The following is an 18618-nucleotide window of genomic DNA, read 5'->3' as shown; positions in this document are numbered from 1 at the left end:
GATGAGATCTCCCTTCAGCCAGGGGCATCTCTAGCTACCTAATACTGAGGTACTTCTGACTATCTAATACTAAGGGGCACCTGTAGCTACCTAATACTGAGGTACTTCTGACTATCTAATACAAAGGGACATCTGTAACTACCTATGACGGGCAAGGGAAGTAAGGGAGGACAGCCAGCACACGTGCGGTGGGGTTTGTAGGTTCATGGAGGGCGGAGTCTAGGGTGCCAGGGCGTCTGTGCCTATAGGCTCCTGTGAGGTAAATCGGGGCCTGGGATCCAGAGAAATCAGGGCCTGTAGGCAAGATAGGTGTTGTTTAGGATTAGTGTATGGAGGAACAGACACAAACATCCTGTGTGAAGGAGATTTGTTGGCTTTTCATGATTATTTCATCTGCTGCAGCCCCTAAAACTACTTAGAGGAACTTTAACCACTTCCTGTCCACGTCCCTGCAAAACACCCCTTTACCTCGCAGGGACGTAGATACTCACTCCTTTGCCGGCACATACTCTTGCTCGTTCCCGCACTCTTTCTTGCCGCCGATCCTTAGAGGGGAGATGAATGAATAGGAATGCCGTTCCCATTCATTAACCACTTCACCTCCAAGGGTTTTTCCCCTAATAAACCTAAGCAATGTTCACCTGTCAGCGCTTCTTCCATTTATTCACCGATAACTTTATTACTACTTATCACAACAAAACAATCTATATCTTGTTTTTTCGTCACCAATTAGGCTTTCTTTGGGTGGTACTATTTGCTAAGAATTATTTTATATCAACTGCATTTTTTTATAGAAAAAAATTAGAAACAAATGAAAAAACTTCATTATTTCTCAGTTTTTAGCCATTATAGTTTTAAAATAATACGTGCTACCGTAATTACAACCCACACATTTTATTTGCCCATTTGTCCCGGTTATTGCAACATTTAAAATATTTCCCTTGTACAATGTATGGAACTAAATTTTTATTTGGAATAAAGGTACATTTTTTTCAGTTTTGTGTCCATCACTAATTACAAGTCCATAATTTAACCTCTTAGCGACCACCTCACGTCAATTGGCGTGAACATGGCAGCTCCCAGGACCGCGTAACGCCAATTGCTGTTAAAGTGAACCAGAGATGAAGCACCCTCATGTATTTTACCATATATATCAGTGGGAACATTGGAGAAAACACCTATCCTGCTCTCTGTTTCATTATTTACTGTTCAGATTGCTTCTTATCAGCCCTGATAAAATCCCTGGCTGAGCATTCAGTCTGGCTTTGTTCAGGAATCATTATAGCTGAGTCTGTCTTCTGTGCTGTCTTTTCAAGCTCAAGCCTGCCCCCTTGTGGCTCTGCTCAGGAATCATTATAGCTGAGTCATTATAGCAAAGCCAGACTGAATGCTCAGTCGGGGATTTTATCAGGTCTGGTAAGAAGCAATCTGAACAGTAAATAATGAAACAGAGAGCAGGGTAGGTGTTTTCTCCAATGTTCCCACTGATATATATGGTAAAATACATGAGGGTGCTTCGTCTCTGGTTCACTTTAAGTCTATGGGACGTGATTTGCAGGGGTTCACGCACGCTGTTGCCGCCGTCTATTTACACTGTACAGCGCTGCGATCTACGGCAGTGCTGTACTGGGGACAGCTGTGTCACTTGGCTGTCCCCTGGGGAGGCACAAGAGAGATCGGGTCTCATAGGCTAATGCCTATGACAACCGATTGCTGTCATTGGCTGGCGAGGGAGGGGCGGGAAAAAAATGAAAAAAAATGGTCACATTTATTAAAAAAAACAAAAAATAAATAAATAAATCTAAAATAAAATAAATAAACATGGCAGCAGGGATCAGAGCCCACCAACAGAAAGCTTTTTTGGTGGGCAGAAAAGGAGGGGGGGGGGGGGGGTAAATGGTAAATAGGAAGTAATATGTGTTATGTCGGAAGTTGCAAATGTTCGCAGCATCTCATTGATGCCGGACTTAGATTAACCACTTGAGCACCGCAGTGTTAAACCCCCCTAAAGACCAGGCCATTTTTCACTAAATAGACCACTACAGCTTTTAAGACCTTGCTGCAGGGCCGTACAACTCAGCCACAAGTTATCCCCCCCCCACCCCCCCTCTCAGCTCTCTGTTGGTGGGCGATGATCGCTCCCCCAATGTTTTTTTTTTTTTTAATAAATATTTATATGATTATTTTTTTTAACCACTTCGGGACCGGCCATCTAATCCCCCTGAAGGACCAGGCATTTCGCAGTGGAGGGGGGTGCACGCGTTTGGGGGGGTCAGGCGGCCGGATCCCGTCTGTGGCTGGCTGGGCAGTGTCCCCCCTTACGCCAGCAGCCATCACTCACCTTCCAGGCTCCATCTCCCCCTCCGGTGCACACGATCGCGTCGGGACGGTTCTTTAGCGCGGACATTGAATCAACGTCCAGTCAGAACGGTAGCCCCACCTGCTCGACGTTGATTCAACCTACGTCGGTCCCCAAAAGGTTAATAAATGTTTTCTTTTTGTTTATACTTTTTTCCCCAGCCCGCCAGCCAATCACCGTGATCAGCTGTCATAGGCATCAGCCTATGACAGCCGATCACTCTTGTCTCCCCCAGGTTGCCTCAGATTGCAGCGCTGTACACTGTTATCAGACGACGGTTTCGCCGTCTAACAGTCTCCTAGCTTGATAGCCGCTGGGGGTCTGATGGTGGCGCTCCGCACCGTCATTCATCCCGAGAATCTCCTGCAAAACACGCCCCCAGGACTGCACGCCGATCGGCGTTAGGCGGTCCTGGGGCTGCCGCCACGTCGGTCCTCAGGAGGTTAAACAGTTCTAACCAGCTGAGTGAACTGTCCTGCATGATAGTAAGAAAATTCTTATTTCCTAGTTAATAGCGGCAGTTTAGCGTGGATTTCTAGAACTGCACTACAGTTAAAGGATACCGAAGTGACATGTGACATGATGAGATAGACATGTGTCAGTGCCAAGCACACAAATAACTATGCTGTGTTCATTTTTTTCTTTCTCTGCCTCAAAGAGTTAAATATCAGGTATGTAAGTGGCTGACTCAGCCCTGACTCAGACATTAAGTGACTACAGTGTGACCCTCACTGATTAGATTTTCCCCTTTTTATCTCTTCCCTGCTTTCAGAAGCCATTTTCTGCTAGGAAAGTGTTTTATAGTTGGAATTTCTTATCAGTGAGGGTCACACTGTAGTCACTTCCTGTCTGAGTCAGGACTGAGTCAGGACTGAGTCAGCCACTTACATGCCTGATATTTAACTCTTTCAGGCAGAGAAAGAAAAAAAAAGGAACACAGCATAGTTATTTGTGCGCTGGGCACTGTACATACACATGTCTATCTCATCATGTCACATGTCACCTCGGGTATCCTTTAAGAAAAGTGCAAATCCATTCCTAAACTGCTGCACATTAAGAAGTGCTTCATAGCCACAGATTACAAAGTGCCAAGCCCCCACCCTTGCTGAACAGAGCAGGATTATCCACCAGTTTCCTTCTTAACTGTTAGGAATAGGAGGAGCTAGAAAGGTTTCTCAGGCAGTGCAGTGTGTGAGGGGAATTGCTGTTGCTGAGGTAACCAATGCATGTGCTGTATTGCATCAATGCCCAGCACTTTTGGTAAGCTGGAGTGGAGAGAGGTCAGAGAAGGTGGCAGGTGCGCCCCTTGACACCCACTGGGCCCCAAGCACCTGCCTGGGTTGCCTGGGGGACGATCCTGCTCTGCATCCCCCCCTCCCTCTGTAGACAACTTGGGTTGCATTCTGCACGTCAAGCCATTCCAGTAAACGAAATGGGGAGAGTGATCCGAATTGTACTTTTTATATTATAAAAGCCAATTCTGTTTTATAAGCCCTAAAACACTGATGGCAAATTGGTCCATATTTTTTGCTTTAAACTTGGGATCCAGCATCTGCAAGGCAAATATTCCTGTAAGTCAGATGAATAAAGTAGAGCAGCCATAGCTAAAGAAGGAGAATGTATGAATTAATAAAAGTGTAACATAAAAAATATATATTTGCCTTATAAAATGTGTACATATATTATTTGGCTTACGCTATCCTCGTGGATTATTTATATACTGGAATAAAATTGCTCAAACATTACTCGGACCTGAAAATTCTGCACAGTTCTAGCTAATGTCATCGGGAAAGGAGGACGATAAAGTTGCCTGACTTCAAAAACAGTAAAACACTAATAAAGAATAATGGAATGTTAATAGTAAGGCCTTGTTCACATTGCGTTCCGATCACGTTCGCGTTGGGCGTTTTTTTGACGCCTTTTTTAATGCCATTCCCGGCGCTTGGGTGTAAGACGCGTTTTTGTTAAAATCGCTTTTCTAAGCGCTTTTCCAGAGTGTTTTTTTTTTATCCACTCCCTGACACAAGTCAGGAAGTGAACTCTTTGACCTGGAAAATAATAAATACAATGTATTTATTCTTAAAAACGTGAATGCAATCGCTGCACAAAGCAATTTTGTGAGTGTTTTGCGTTTTTCCTATACCTTCCAGTGAGGCTGAATCATCTCAAAAATGGTACAGGCACCGATTTGCTGAGCGGATCGGAAACAAACAAAACGCTCAGCTGTGAACTCTCTCGTAGGGAATCATCGCACAAGTGTTTTTTACACTGCACTCCCATTCGCAATCGATTTCAGCATGAAATCTCTTAAGAAGCAGCTGTCTGCTGCATCTGACCCCTCAGCACTGCCCCCCTAGTCAATAAATGTGTCACCCGTGTGTGCATTTATACAGTACGTCGTGCCCATGTTGCCCACCACGTTAGTACCCATTTTTCTTCCGCTTCCATCTCCTCCATTTACATGTGATGTCACACACGTGCTATACACCGGCGGCGTGTGAGGTGCAAATGGAAGAGGAAGAAGCGGAAAACGGATGGGCACCATGCTGTGGGCATACCTCCTAACTTTTTGAGATAAGAATGAGGGACACATAAGCCACACCCCTGCCATAACCCTAATCACGCCCCCGACACACCCCTAGTCATGCCCTCGACACACCCCTAGTCACAGATACCATAAAGATTTCAGAAGAAAAATAGAAAGAAGAGAAAGAATAGAAAGAAATTCTAGATAGAAAAGAATAGAAAGAAATATATCAATTTAAATGATGGGAATAAAGTTTAGAGTCAGTAGAGTTTTTCAGTAGAGAAATACATATACTTACATAGATCTGTACATCAGCCCTGAAAGAGGGACAAATGAGGAGAAAAGAGGGACAGAGGGATTTGGTTCCCAAAGAGGAACAGTCCGTCTGAAAGAGGGGCAGTTGTGAGCTATGTGTGGGCGACATAGGACATGTGATTTATAAATGTACACCGGGGGTGGGGGGGTGGCACATTTATACACTAGGGGAAACAACACCAAGGGTTACGTTGCACTCGTCGCTTGTCCCGATATCGCTCGCACCCGATTGACCAGGACAGCCCGACATCTTGTAGCATGTCCGATTGATACATGCAACCATTTTTTCCCAAAATTGCTTGCATGCTCTTGGGGGCACCAATTTTCATCCAAATATAATTATCGATTGTCGAGCGCCCACCAAGTTGAGAGATGTTAGGTTTCCTTTTGGATTATTTATCAGACCAGGACGAAGCTGCCCAAACATAACTCAGACCTACCGCTTAGACAGCGACCACACTTGGTAGAAATTGCACACGTTTCTCTGCAGCGGAAATTACATGGCAATGTAAGTCAGTGCGATGACACAAACTTGCCATGCGATTTCTGATGCCTTGCCATGCGATTTTTTTTTTTTTTTTTTTTTTTTTTTTTTTTTTGTAAAAAAACAAAATACCTTACAGCTTAAGGCTGCTTACACACAGGGACGTTACAGGCGCACGTTAGTGCAGCCTGTAACGCTCCCCCAACGCACAGCAATGTAACACAAGTGGGCTGTTCACACTGCCCACGTTGCGTTACATGTAACGCTGCATGTTCTTCCGAAAGTGCAGCATACTATAGCGTTACATCGGCTTAAGCCGCGTTAGACTGTTTGCACATGCTCAGTCATGTTGGGGAGGAGCGGAGAGCGGCCAGGCACATGACTAATTAATATTCACTGCACGTTGTGACGTGCAGTGTTTACTTCCTGGTGCGGCCGCTCTGTGCGGCGATTGGCCGGCGGGACCACGTGATGCCGCATGCGTCCAAGAGTACGCATCACGGCATCACAGACGCCAGAGTAAGCTGCACAACGCGGCTCACTCTGACGTCCACATCGAAGAGCACCAGGCCTTGCGTTAGGTGCACGTTATGCGACCTTAACGTAGCACCTAACGCAATGTCTTGGTGTGCAAGTAGCCTAAAGGGACTCCGAGCACCTCTCATGGGCATGCCTTTAAGACTCCGACCAGTACTGCAAAGTACTTAAAGATGCATACCTTTCTATAGCTCTGTCCTCTTTCATTTGATGCCTGAATCGCTCTACACCAAATAGTTTTCGTTCGATTTCAATTTAAAAATTGCGGCTGGCATCTTGGCTATGTTATAACTTCCGGGTCACCCCTGTCTTCTCTGTTAGAGCAGTGCATCACTGAATGAAGCAGGAAGAGGAAGTGACACGCGTGGCCATTGCAAGAGGCTCCACCAGAGGGGTCATAGCACGACTTTGTTGGAAGTCGTCTGGCTTAAAGGCATGCCCATGAGAGGTACTTGGAGTCCCTTTAATATTGCAAACCATGTGCAATTCCCATTGCCAAACGTCACCTGCCAACAGCTGATCTTTGGTGACGCATACATTAAACAAGCATTACCCATAGAAAAAAAAAACCTAGTCATAAGGTGTGGTTATAACAACTTTAGTCTGTATATACTGTCGTTAATTCAGTCACATTAAAACAATAACGTTTTCTGTTCAAAATACCGCAAAATGATTTTCCTGTCTACAAGTCAGAATTGTTTTTATTTTATCTCCGCTTTAAAGTGATATTTCAGTTTCAATTTTTTCCACAGCATACTCCAACTACCTATTAAATCCACCTCACTCCTGTGATTACGTCCTCAGAAAGGCTCGATTTACATATAAATCTGTACATGTCCAGTCCAGTCCTGTCAGTTATGAGTCAGTTTTACCTCACAGGATTACAACTGTACACCTTTTATGTGTGAACCAATCCATAGAAAACTCATACAAAACTGACAGGAATGGACAGGAAATGTACATATTTATGTGTGAACCAAGAGAGTAACCAAGCAGCTCGGGGTGACCCAAACCACTAGGAATATATAGGGGGATAAAAGTGACCGGAAAGCCCCCTCCTCTCCTCCCGGTCTGTTTTATCCCCCTATACATTCCTAGTGGTTTGGGTCACCCCGAGCTGCTTGGTTACTCTGTTGTACTGGTCCAAGGCCCTATCCCATACAGCCATATCAATCCCTGCCATGTACTGATGAGGACCAAAAGCCCAAAACAGGCTGTCTGCATGTGGGGTTGGTGTGGCTGTGTAATATTTAAAGCTATAGGCTTGCTATACACCAGCGGTCCTGGATGCTTGTCTGGCTTACGGGGGCGAAAAGAGATAATTTGCATATTCAGTAGTGGTGCATTGTGGGTAACCACAGATCTTCACTTAAAGCTGAATTATTGCAAATTTCCTTCTGTTTTAAGAAGGCAAATTTCCCCAAGCATGTGTGAACCAAGTCATACAAAACTGATGCCAACTGTCAAAGACTGACAGGACTGGTCATATTTCATGTATGAACCCAGCCCTGATCCCGTTCAGTATCATGCCTGAAGCATACCATATACTGTATACGTATAAGCTGTCCTGAGTATAGGCCGAACCCCACATTTTCCCCTAAAAAGGAAAAACCCCAATAATGTGTGACCCGATTATAAGCCAAACCCCTAATGTCTCCTTCTAGCACCCCTCTCCCCTCATGAATGTGAGCATGCTTGTATCTGTAGTTACCTCTATAACCCCCAATGGGCCTGATGCATGAATGTATGGTAAAGATGCAATGCGCAGGCAGCGCACAGGAATTTTACCGTTGCTACCAGGGAGGGGGGGGGGGGGGCACTGAATCTGAGCAAAGCATTTGAACTCGATACATTACCTTTTTTTTTTTTTATCCACGTCGGTGACATGCAGTGTTCATTCATTAATAAGATGGCAGAAAGTAGCCCACATATTATTCTTTCTTGGTTTAGTGTCACTTTAAATTTACAGTGTAATTAATCCCGACCTGCACAGCGCTGATTTGTGGTATTTGCCCTTCAGCGGTGCAAGACGTGAAATTATAGGAGTTTATATTTATAGACTTGGAGGGACTCAGAGAGCCTAGTTTTTGTGAAGAGGGTTGAAAGGAAACAAAATCTTATATCTATTAACATCTCTTGGAAATACAGTACAGGTAGTCCCCAACTTACGAACGCCCGACTTACAAACGACCCGCCGATATGAACGGCATGAATTCTGTGTTTCCATGGGAACAAGTGAAAAAAAAATTTCAACTTGGACTTTGAATTTTTTTTTTTAGCGATTTTCTTAAAAACTACAAGAAAAAAATGGCTTTTAAACTTGTATAAGTAGGTACAGAAGGCAGAGGTGACACAGAGGGGGACACTGGAGGCACAGAGGGCACAGAGGAGGTAGAGGGGACAGAGATCACACAATGTTCTCGACTTAGGAACAGATTCAGGTTAAGAACGAACCTACAGTCCCTATCTCGTTCGTTAACCGGGGACTACCTGTATTTCCTTTGTAAGATCTAACATTTTAAAGTGCCCATACATCTAGGGATTTTGCAGCCCAATAGACCATCCAATTCGGTAATTTTATCAAATCATATGAAAATCGGTGCTGAGCAAGCCTACCCGATCGATGATTCGATCTTTTTCAAACCAAAGTTGCTCAAATGTATCAGTTGAGCATGCTGGGAAATCTCGGTCCGACGTGGTGAATTGGGTTGCACTGCGGCAACGAAGTTAGATATAGTAACAGCAGATGTATGCAACGGACTCCCGGCCACTGTCTCCTTAAGTGTAAAATGTGTCCTCACCACCCACTCCCCCTCCCCCGTTTGCCCATGTCCAGTGTAAATTTGAACCCGTTACCCAGAGGATCCAGTTTAAACTCCTGACTCTAACATATAAAGCCCTTCACGAGTCGTCCCCTCCATACATCTCCTCACTAATCTCTAGATATTGTCCCTCCCGCAACCTTCGCTCCTCCCAAGAAATTCTCCTGGCCTCTAAGCTGATCACCTCCTCTCATGCTCGCATCCAGGACTTTACACGAGCATCACCCCTCATCTGGAACTCTCTTCCACAGCCTGTACGTCATGCTCCAAACCTGGACATCTTCAAAGCACTCGTAAAACACACCTATACAGACAAGCTTATAACATTTTATAGCCCCTATTTACCTATCTCTTCACAATGTAATCAGAGGCAAAGGCTCACTGCCTCATCTACACCCCCCCCCCCCCCCCGGTCTCCTTACCTAGTGTGTCCCCTACTACCCTTTAGATTGTAATCTCGCAAGAGCAAGGTCATCCTCCTGATGTTTACTGTTTTTGTTGCAATCTTTGTACCACTTGAGACTCTGCTGTACATTTTTGCCTGTACCTATGTTCCCCCGTGTCATTTTATTGCGCTTTGTAAAGCGCAGCGGAAAACGCTGGCACTATATAAATGAAAAAAAATTATAATGAGGCCGGGAGTTGCGCCCCCAAACCGTTGAGAATTTACACTGCACGGGCACCAGGGGTGGCACTTTATATTTGGGGGTGGCCTCGCAGGCAACAGAAGCAATGTCGCTAGGCCACTCCCAGATAGATTTCATGCTGATATCTATCGGTCTGCGGTGTATGGGCAGGCAACCCATTCGGTCAGAGAGAGAGAGAGAGAGAGAGAGAGCTGTCTCAGGGAGATCAGCCCATACATTGCTGAATGTATGGGCACCATTACAGGCCGTCACTTTGCATGCTTGGCCAAAAAATATAGACCATAATGCATTACACCTGTGCAGTTGATAGAACCGCAAGATCACTCCATTTAGCCCTTGTTAGCTACACATACATATAGTTTTAAGCACATCTGTACACCTAAAGAGCAAATTCATTGTGCATACTTTAATTAGGTGAATTCCTTATTTTATTTTATTTTTACAATACTCATGTATATATATTCTTTAAATACTCATTTATATATTATTTTGGAATAATTACTCAATTTTTTTTATCAAATATCAAACCACGTGTTCTAAAAAAAAAGATGTACAAATAATGTCTAAGTAGCTGTGTAAACATTTTCTTACTTTTCATGTTAAATATCAGAGGCAAAATCTTTCATTCATTGTGTGTAGATCTTAGCTACGTTTGGAATGTCTCCTTTGTATATGTGAATCCCTGCAGTCTGACATGCTAAGAACAGTGTAATATTGAAGCAGAGATATATTAAATGCCTGTCAGGTGTCAAGACAAGACAAATAACATTTATATCACGCTTTTCTCCTGGCGGACTCAAAGCGCCAGAGCAGTCGCCACTAGGGCGCGCTCTATAGGCAGTAGCAGTGTTAGGGAGACCTGCCAAAGGTCTCCTACTGAATAGGTACTGGCTTACTGAACAGGCAGAGCCCTGGTCTCCTGTCAGAGGGAGAGCCCTTAACCATTACACCATACAGCCACCAGGTTTCAGGTTTCCCACACACAATTACAAATGTTTATGTTGCTCAAAAGATACATTTCCTCTGCTCTCTGTGAGAGAACGCTCTGCCTGTCTCTGACTGAACTCTCTGCACACACAGGGTTAACAGATACACTGTGAGGGAATTCCCCCTCCCCTCATGGTTCACTCTGCCGTCAGATTAGAGCAGACTTCCATCAGAAAAGTGTGAAAGGAATTAGATAACCGTAAACAAAGATATAAGCATTCAAATGTACACACTAGTACTTAGCTGCACTTCCCAAACATTTCCTATCTCAATTGAAGAAAACATGTTAATCGATACTGTTCCTTTAAAGGCTATGGGTGTGCAGCCTGACAGTTCTGGATACATACTATATAACAATCAAAAGTTGTGTTTTTGAACAACATTTTTGTACTCCTATTGGAAATGATGGCCTGCTCAGAAGGCAGTACTTTATTTCTCAGTACTTTTCATAGAGGCTTTTGTTTTTCAAACCTTGTGGGTCTCTAAAACTTGCGTAGCTGTCTCGATGGCAAAACGGTCAAAGTTAGCAGCCAAGTCTAACCCCAATTCTGAATACAGGAGCGGAGCATAACCTTGCCAGAGAAGGACTTTATTACTAAGAGCACTAATACCTCGTTATTAGAGTAGCGAAAATTGCAAGATAATGCACAGCTCCTTTTAGCCAAATAGACCAATTAGTAAAAAGCAGCCCCTGCTAATTACACAAGGGGTTTGATGAATGGAGCCCTGGTGACAGGCCTTTGTTAGATGGGATCATTAGTGTATCTGGGGCAGCTTTTCGTGTTCCTCACAGTCTTTCTCCAGAAGGAATATTTTTTATTGTAATTCCCACAGGAAAGGTGACCTGAAAAAAAATACACAAAGAGAATCTTACATTAAGAACAGACTTGTCCAGCTTGTGCTCCTGAATGTATAAAACGCTTGATTAAATAAAAGATTAAACTCAGCTGGGAAATATACATTACGATGAAGCAGAACTTAAAGAGGAACTCCAGTGAAAATAATGTAATAAAAAAAGTGCTTAATTTTTGCAATAATGATGTATAAATGATTTAGTCAGTGTTTGTCCATCGTAAAATCTTTCCTTTCCCTGATTTACATTCTGACATCTATCACATGGTGACATTTTTACCGCTGAGAGGTGATGTCAGTGGAAGGAGATGCTGCTTGCTTTATTGGCAGTTGGAAACAGCTGTTATTTCCCACAATGCAACAAGGCTCCCACATTGGGATGTCAGTACCTGGGTGCTGTCATCACACTGTGGGAGGGGTTTCACCACAATATCAGCCATACAGAGTCCCCTGATGGTCCGTTTCTGAAAAGGAATATATTTCTCATGGGAAAGGGGGTATCAGCTACTAATTGGGATGAAGTTCAATTCTTGGTTACGGTTTCTCTTTAATGCAGAATTCTGGGCACAGAACAAAAAAAATGTAAGCCATTCCTTTCCTTATTCTTATTGTTATAATAATCAACTATAAAAGCAATGTTAACGACCCAGTTTTGTTAGCTTAACTAACAGTTATGTGGTTCAGGAGGAGAGGAGCTTTGTCATTGACCATTGATGTAACACTCCATTGTTTTCTGCTACAAGTGGGAGTGTCCTGGACCTTCTTAACTTATGTCTTCTTACATGGAGGTCTGAGAAAGGAAGGAAGTGTTCTGTCTACAGCCGGGGTAGGGAACCTATGGCTCAGGAGCCAAATGTGTCTCTTTTGAATTTTGATGGCTACAACTGGCTCACAGATGGGGTTTACTCACTAAGCTACACTGATCAAGCAGCGCAGCTTAGTTTGACAGTGCAAGTAAAATTTTCTGTCCAACTGCAAAAAACTGTGTAGCGAGCAGGGGGGCTGGCCAGCATCATTGTTTTAAATCCTTTTTAGGGAATATCTTTATAAAGAATAAAAGCCTTGCTGAGAATCCCCTATGAAGAGATGGACTAGTCCAAAACCTGTCGCTTATGTCAGATTTCTACTACCTGCTGTAAGTGACAGCAACATAGGAGAAAAGTAATTTATGCCTCATTGTACTCTGGGAAAAACTTACTTCTTATTTGTCTGTGTTTGCACATATTTTAAATTTACAAATTTTCACAATAGTGCCCCTTTAAGGACGACGTTAATTGAAATCTATGCCCTGTTTTGATGCTTTTCATCATTAAAAGATTTTTATTGGGTTTTTAAAGAAAGTTTGAGTTAACAGAAACAACTGATACATCAAATGAATAAAAACAGTGGGTTAACATGTGTATACACAGTTACATGAGTTATAAGCAATATATGGATGTAGATTACATAAACGCTTCTTAGATGCTAGTGTAGCCTGAGTAGTAAGTAGCCTTTCGTACCTTGAATACTCTCAATCCTGACACTTTCAAAACCTACTAAGTGGTCAGGAGAGGGGAGACAGTGAAAGGCAGGTTTATGTTTATTCCAGTGATATCAGTGGGCCAGAACGGGCCGTCACTAGAACCTTATTTAGTAGTGGAGGCATCTAGTATCGTAGAAAACGAAGGGAAAAGAGACTAGCTTGGAACAAACGAAGCATCGCTTATAACTTTGTATTAATTATAATTTTTAGATCTGAAAACTATACATTGTAAACTATCATTTATAAACTGATTAAATGCTAAAAGTTAGCTTTTTGTATGATCAAGGTTGTCTATGTCTATAGTTCTATTAACATTAATATCCCATTGATGATAAAAGTATCAGTATTAACCTTAGTATTGACATATTAATGGTATATCAATATGTCAACATAATAACATATTAATATAATAACATATTAACATATTAATATCCTGTCTCTCATAGGTGGGAGGATTGTCATAGGTTATCTTTCCCTCTATTCTAATACAATCTGTTATAGGCAGTGAGACGAGATGAAGGAGAGGAAGGAAATAAGGAGAAAGAAAAGGGCAAAAAGTCCCTCAGATCTAGGATCTGTTTGGGTTTCGGAAGAACTCAAGTGTCAATGCATCACTCAAGGACACCACTCTGTTGGCATGTGGAAATTAGAGGAATCAAGGCCCAATCTACTTCTTGAGGCATATTCCATACGGATGCTGTTCTGGGTGAGACTAAAGAGTTGGTATGGGGGTATTTCTTCCTGAGATTTCCAATTGGAAGTTATTAAGAAAAGGGCAGTGAGTATGAGATGGTATATAGGAGGTCTTATTTTGAGGGGGCCCTGTTTTGATGCTGATCTGGCTACCAGGGTGCAGATTTAAATTCACCGACGCCGCTCGTTCTCGCCGCTTTCGTCACTTCCGACAATCTCGCCGCTGTCTCCCCGCCACAGCTCACTCGCCTTGCCGTCAGTGTTGCCAACCGTCAGTAAATTTACTGACAGTCAGTAAAAAAAAGTCAACAAATTTGGGCTGTCAGTAAAGTTTGTGATAAACTTTGTGGTGTCAGTAAAAAAAAACCCTCTCTCTTCCCCAGAAGATCACAGCACTTGCTGCTTATCAGTTCACGTATCACTCTGGAATGTACACTGCTCTAGCTAAAGGTGGCCCTACATCTGTAGACTTGGAGGCCGATCGGCTATCAGATTAGATAATTATTATCGATATTATAAAAATTGGTGCCACCTAGAGAATGCACAATCGACAATTAGACCAATTTTGGGCCAAAATTGGTTGCATGTATCGATCGGAAACGCTGGAAAATCTCAGGTTGACATACTGGATCGGGTGTGCAGTAGTAAGGGCTGCAATAGTTGCGAACAACAAACGTGACGGAAACCTCCTTTTCCATCCTTCAAATGTAGATGTACCAAATCCCCCCCCCCCCCCCCTTCCCCCGAGGCCATGCATTAATACTTTATCAGTCTGCTGTCCACCGCTGTCTTTGCATTCTTCTTCCTCATTCACACCGCATGTGGTTGCTGGTGTATTGCATGTGGTGCACATGTGTGATATCTTTAATTTAATTTCAGTAATATTAAATGTCAGTAAAAAAAGTGTTCTGTTAGTACATTTTTTGAGCTTTGTCAGTAAGAAGTTTTTTCCAAGGTTGGCAACACTGCTTGCCGTCTCTATGACGACAGAGCCCTGTGAGCCGGTGAGGAGCCGATTTAATTGGCTCCTGACTCTGTCCATCAATGTAAGCAACTCCCATTGGCTTACATTTATAGACACAGTCAGGGGCCAATGAAAGTGGCTCCTGACCGGCTCACAGGAACTGTGATGTCATAGAGATGGCAGAGTGGGTGGCTGGCGTGTGTGGTGGACAGCTGTTAGGGCGGGTATGTGCGGCGATTCATCAGTATTCGTCGGTGTTCCGCCGTTTCTGGTATTTGCGGTCTCTGGTCCCTAAGTGGGCAGTGACCGCTGGTACTTAAGTGGTTAAGCCTAAATTGCCTAAACCCAAACTCCCCTAATCCTAAATCTCCTAGCCCTAATGTCCTCTAGTCCCATATTTTCCTCATAATGGGCAGCACGGTGGCGTAGTGTTTAGCACTCTTGCCTTGTAGCGCTGGGTCCCCGTTTCATATCCCAGCCAGGGCACTATCTGCGCGGAGTATGTTATTCCCGTGTCTGTGTGGGGTTCCTCCAGGCAGTCCAGTTTCCTCCCACATCCCAAAACCATACAGATAAGTTAATTGGCTTCCCCTTAAATCTTCCCTACACTACAAAGGGCATTAGAGATGGCCCGAACCTCAGATTTTCGGTTTGTGAACCTCCCGCGAAAGTTCGGTTCGCGCGAACTTTCGCGAACCGCAATAGACTTCAATGGGGAGGCGAACTTGGAAAACTAGGAAAAATGTATGCTGGCCACAAAAGTGATGGAAAAGATGTTTCAAGGGGACTAACATCTGGAGGGGGGCATGGCGGAGTGGGATAGACACCAAAAGTCCCGGGGAAAAAATCTGGATTTGACGCAAAACAGCATTTTAAGGGCAGAAATCACATTGAATGCTAAATTGCAGGCATAAAGTGCTTTAAAACATCTTGCATGGGTATACATCAATCAGGGAGTGTAATTAGAGTACTGCTTCACACTGACACACCAAACTCACTGTGTAGCGCACCGTAAACAGCTGTTTACGTAGTGACGGCCGTGCTGGACTGGTGCGCACCGTGGCGAGATTGCTCTTCCTCACTCAGTGATGTCAGGTAATGTCTGACTGCCTTATCAACTTTCGATGGTTCTTTCTCTAAAAAAAATAGATGTAAGGTTTAACAATGGTAAATACTTGTTCTGCTTGCTGTTCAGTACCTGCAACGAGAATTTTTATGGATGGCAGGTCTGCTATTGTGAGTGACCACGGGTAATGGCTGGGGAATCATGATTCGAATCTGGTCCGGAGTGGCAGCCTAAGAAACGGCTTCCACGACCACACATCCAAGGAAGGCAGCAGGCACGCTGTGGGCAAAGGAGCAGGAACGGCTACCACACACATCCAAGGAAGGCAGCAGGCATGACATGTACGTCCTGAGGTAGTGACCAAAAATAACAATACAGGAGGACTTTCAAGGCCCTGCTGTATATGTGAGATGAATCAACTTTAAATCCTTTAATGAGAATCTGTTATGGAGGGCAAGTCTGCCATTGCGAGTGACCAGTGACCACGGGTAATGGCCGGGGAATCCTGGTTCGATTCCGGTCCGGAGTGGGAGCCTAAGAAACGGCTACCACCACCACACATCCAAGGAAGGCAGCAGGCATGGCATGCACGTCCCGAGGTAGTGACCAAAAATAACAATACACTGATAGACTTTACTACCTTTAACGAGAATCTGTTATGGAGGGCAAGTCTGCCATCCATTCAAGTGAAAGGTATGCACTTACTTGACTAATACAATGTGCAGTCACACAGGTGCAGTTAACAGGTATGCACGGAGTGGTATATCACACTGCGTGCGCTCATGTAGGTAGGTGGGTGAACTGAACACAACAGGTAGGTATATGCAGTGATGAGGTGGGTGCACTGAACACAACAGGGAGGTATATGCAGTGATGGGTATTACAATGTACACCTGTCACACACAGACAGGTAGCAGACAGGCACAGTGACACTGCGTGCGCTCAATTCACGTAGGTAGGTGGGTGCACTGTGAACAACAGGTAGGTAGGTATATGCAGTCATGGGTATTACAAAGGGGGGGAGTGGCTCCAGGAGGGAGTGTAGCCTGATTGGCTACAATGCCTGCTGACTGTGATGTAGAGGGTCAAAGTTGACCCTAATGGTGCATTATGGGGGCGAACCGAACTTCCGGAAAAGTTCGTGGTTCTCCGCGATCGCTAACCACTGGAAGTTCGCCGGCGAACCGTTCGGGCCATCTCTAATGGGCATGTGACTATGGTAAGGGATTAGATTGTGAGCTCCTCTGAGGGACAGTTAGTGGCAAGGCTATACTGTATATGCTATGTACAGCGATGTGAAAGCGCTATATAAATGCTAAATAATAAATAATAAGTTCAACTTCCTTAAACCTAACTACCTTGCTGCTCAAACATTTCTCTGAAGACTTGTATCTTCAGTATTTTCTCTTCATGTATTGATTATAGTCTTAATCAAGGAGCCATAAAGGTTCTGTCTTCTCTCTTTGGTAGCCTGCTGATAGACATGTGTAATCCCATATACTGTTAATTTAAAAGATGTGCCAGAGATCACAAAGTAGCATTACTGAACATGAGATGTAGTGTCAGGCAGGAATCCCTCATAATCACTATCGGAAAGGCAGCGAAGAAATAAAGCGCCTGATCCAATTCACTCTTTCTCTTACATTTTTTCCTAGGATATATTTTCACACCTTATCAATAAAATGCATTTAAGCCACCAGCAAGCAAGAAAATACTCAGAATAATCTTGACAGTACTTTTCAACTTTTTGGTACTTTTTCAATTGCAGATTGCAAAAGTTATTTTGAACAGAAGATGAAACATTGGCCTCAATTCACTAAGCTTATCTCCTGTCTTTAATAACGTTTCTAGAGTGGTCACCATGGTGATAAGGCATGTAGTATTCAGGAAACATTTTACCTCAGGCAAACCTAAAGTTAACTTTTCTGTCTTTAAGTTAACTCTCCAATCCTTAAAATAACTCCAGAGTTAAAGACAGGCTATTAATTAACTGCGTGTGAAAATAACTACAGAGGAGGTAAATTAACTACAGAGGAGGTAAATTAACTACAGAGGAGGTAACGTAAGGAATGAAGAGATAAGATAGCTCTCTCACTGTGTGGAGGTAAGTTTTCTCTTGCCTTATTATCTCCAGCATGAGCTTAGTAAATTGAGGCCATTGGCCTCAATTCACTAAGATCATGCTGGAGATAATAAGGCAAGAGAAAACTTACCTCCACATAGGAGAGAGTTATCTTATCTCTTCATTCCTTAAGTTACCTCCTCTGTAGTTATTTTACCTCCTCTGTAGTTATTTTACCTCCTCTGTAGTTAATTTACCTCCTCTGTAGTTATTTTCACATGCAGTTAATAAACAACCTGTCTTTAACTCTGGAGTTATTTTAAGGATTGAAGAGTTAACTTAAAGACAGAAGAGTTAACTTTAGGTTTGCCTGAGGTAAAATGTTTCCTGAATGCTACATGCCTTATCACCATGGTAACAACTCTAGAAGAGTTATTAAAGACAGGAGATAAGCTTAGTGAATTGAGGCCATTATCTCCTAGGAGAAAACTCAGGAGAAAAAGTGAATTGAATTGAGTCCAAAATGAAAGCTTTCTGCTGAAAACTACAGTGAAAAAATTAAGAAAAATGACTTAAGATACAAATTCACAGATACATATAGAAGACCAAACAAAGAAAGAAAACAGAAGAGGAGAACCGTTCAAAACCTAATTTAACAAGGTTTATCTAACCTTTCCTGGTTCACGAGTGGCTGTATCCCTAAGATTAATGTCATGGCCCACATTTGTACCTGTTCAAGAATTCCAAAGACTTACCTGTGTTCTGATGCCCAAAACTAACT

At 43.3% G+C, this 18618-nt stretch overlaps 1 long non-coding RNA gene across 1 annotated transcript in view; it reads left to right on the top strand.

Annotated features, from left to right (window-relative positions):
* Positions 1-14077, top strand: part of LOC137564444 (uncharacterized) — a 31186-nt gene extending 17109 nt beyond the window's left edge. Inside the window, exon 3 of the long non-coding RNA XR_011030596.1 lies at positions 13554-14077. This is a non-coding gene — a long non-coding RNA (uncharacterized lncRNA). The remainder of the gene's footprint in view (positions 1-13553) is intronic.
* The last annotated feature ends 4541 nt before the right edge of the window (positions 14078-18618 follow it).

The sequence above is a fragment of the Hyperolius riggenbachi genome, chromosome 3, assembly GCF_040937935.1.
Source record: "Hyperolius riggenbachi isolate aHypRig1 chromosome 3, aHypRig1.pri, whole genome shotgun sequence".
Taxonomy (NCBI): Eukaryota; Metazoa; Chordata; class Amphibia; order Anura; family Hyperoliidae; genus Hyperolius; species Hyperolius riggenbachi.
The sequence above is the reverse complement of the archived record's forward strand: the minus strand, read 5'-3'. Positions and strand labels throughout refer to the sequence as shown.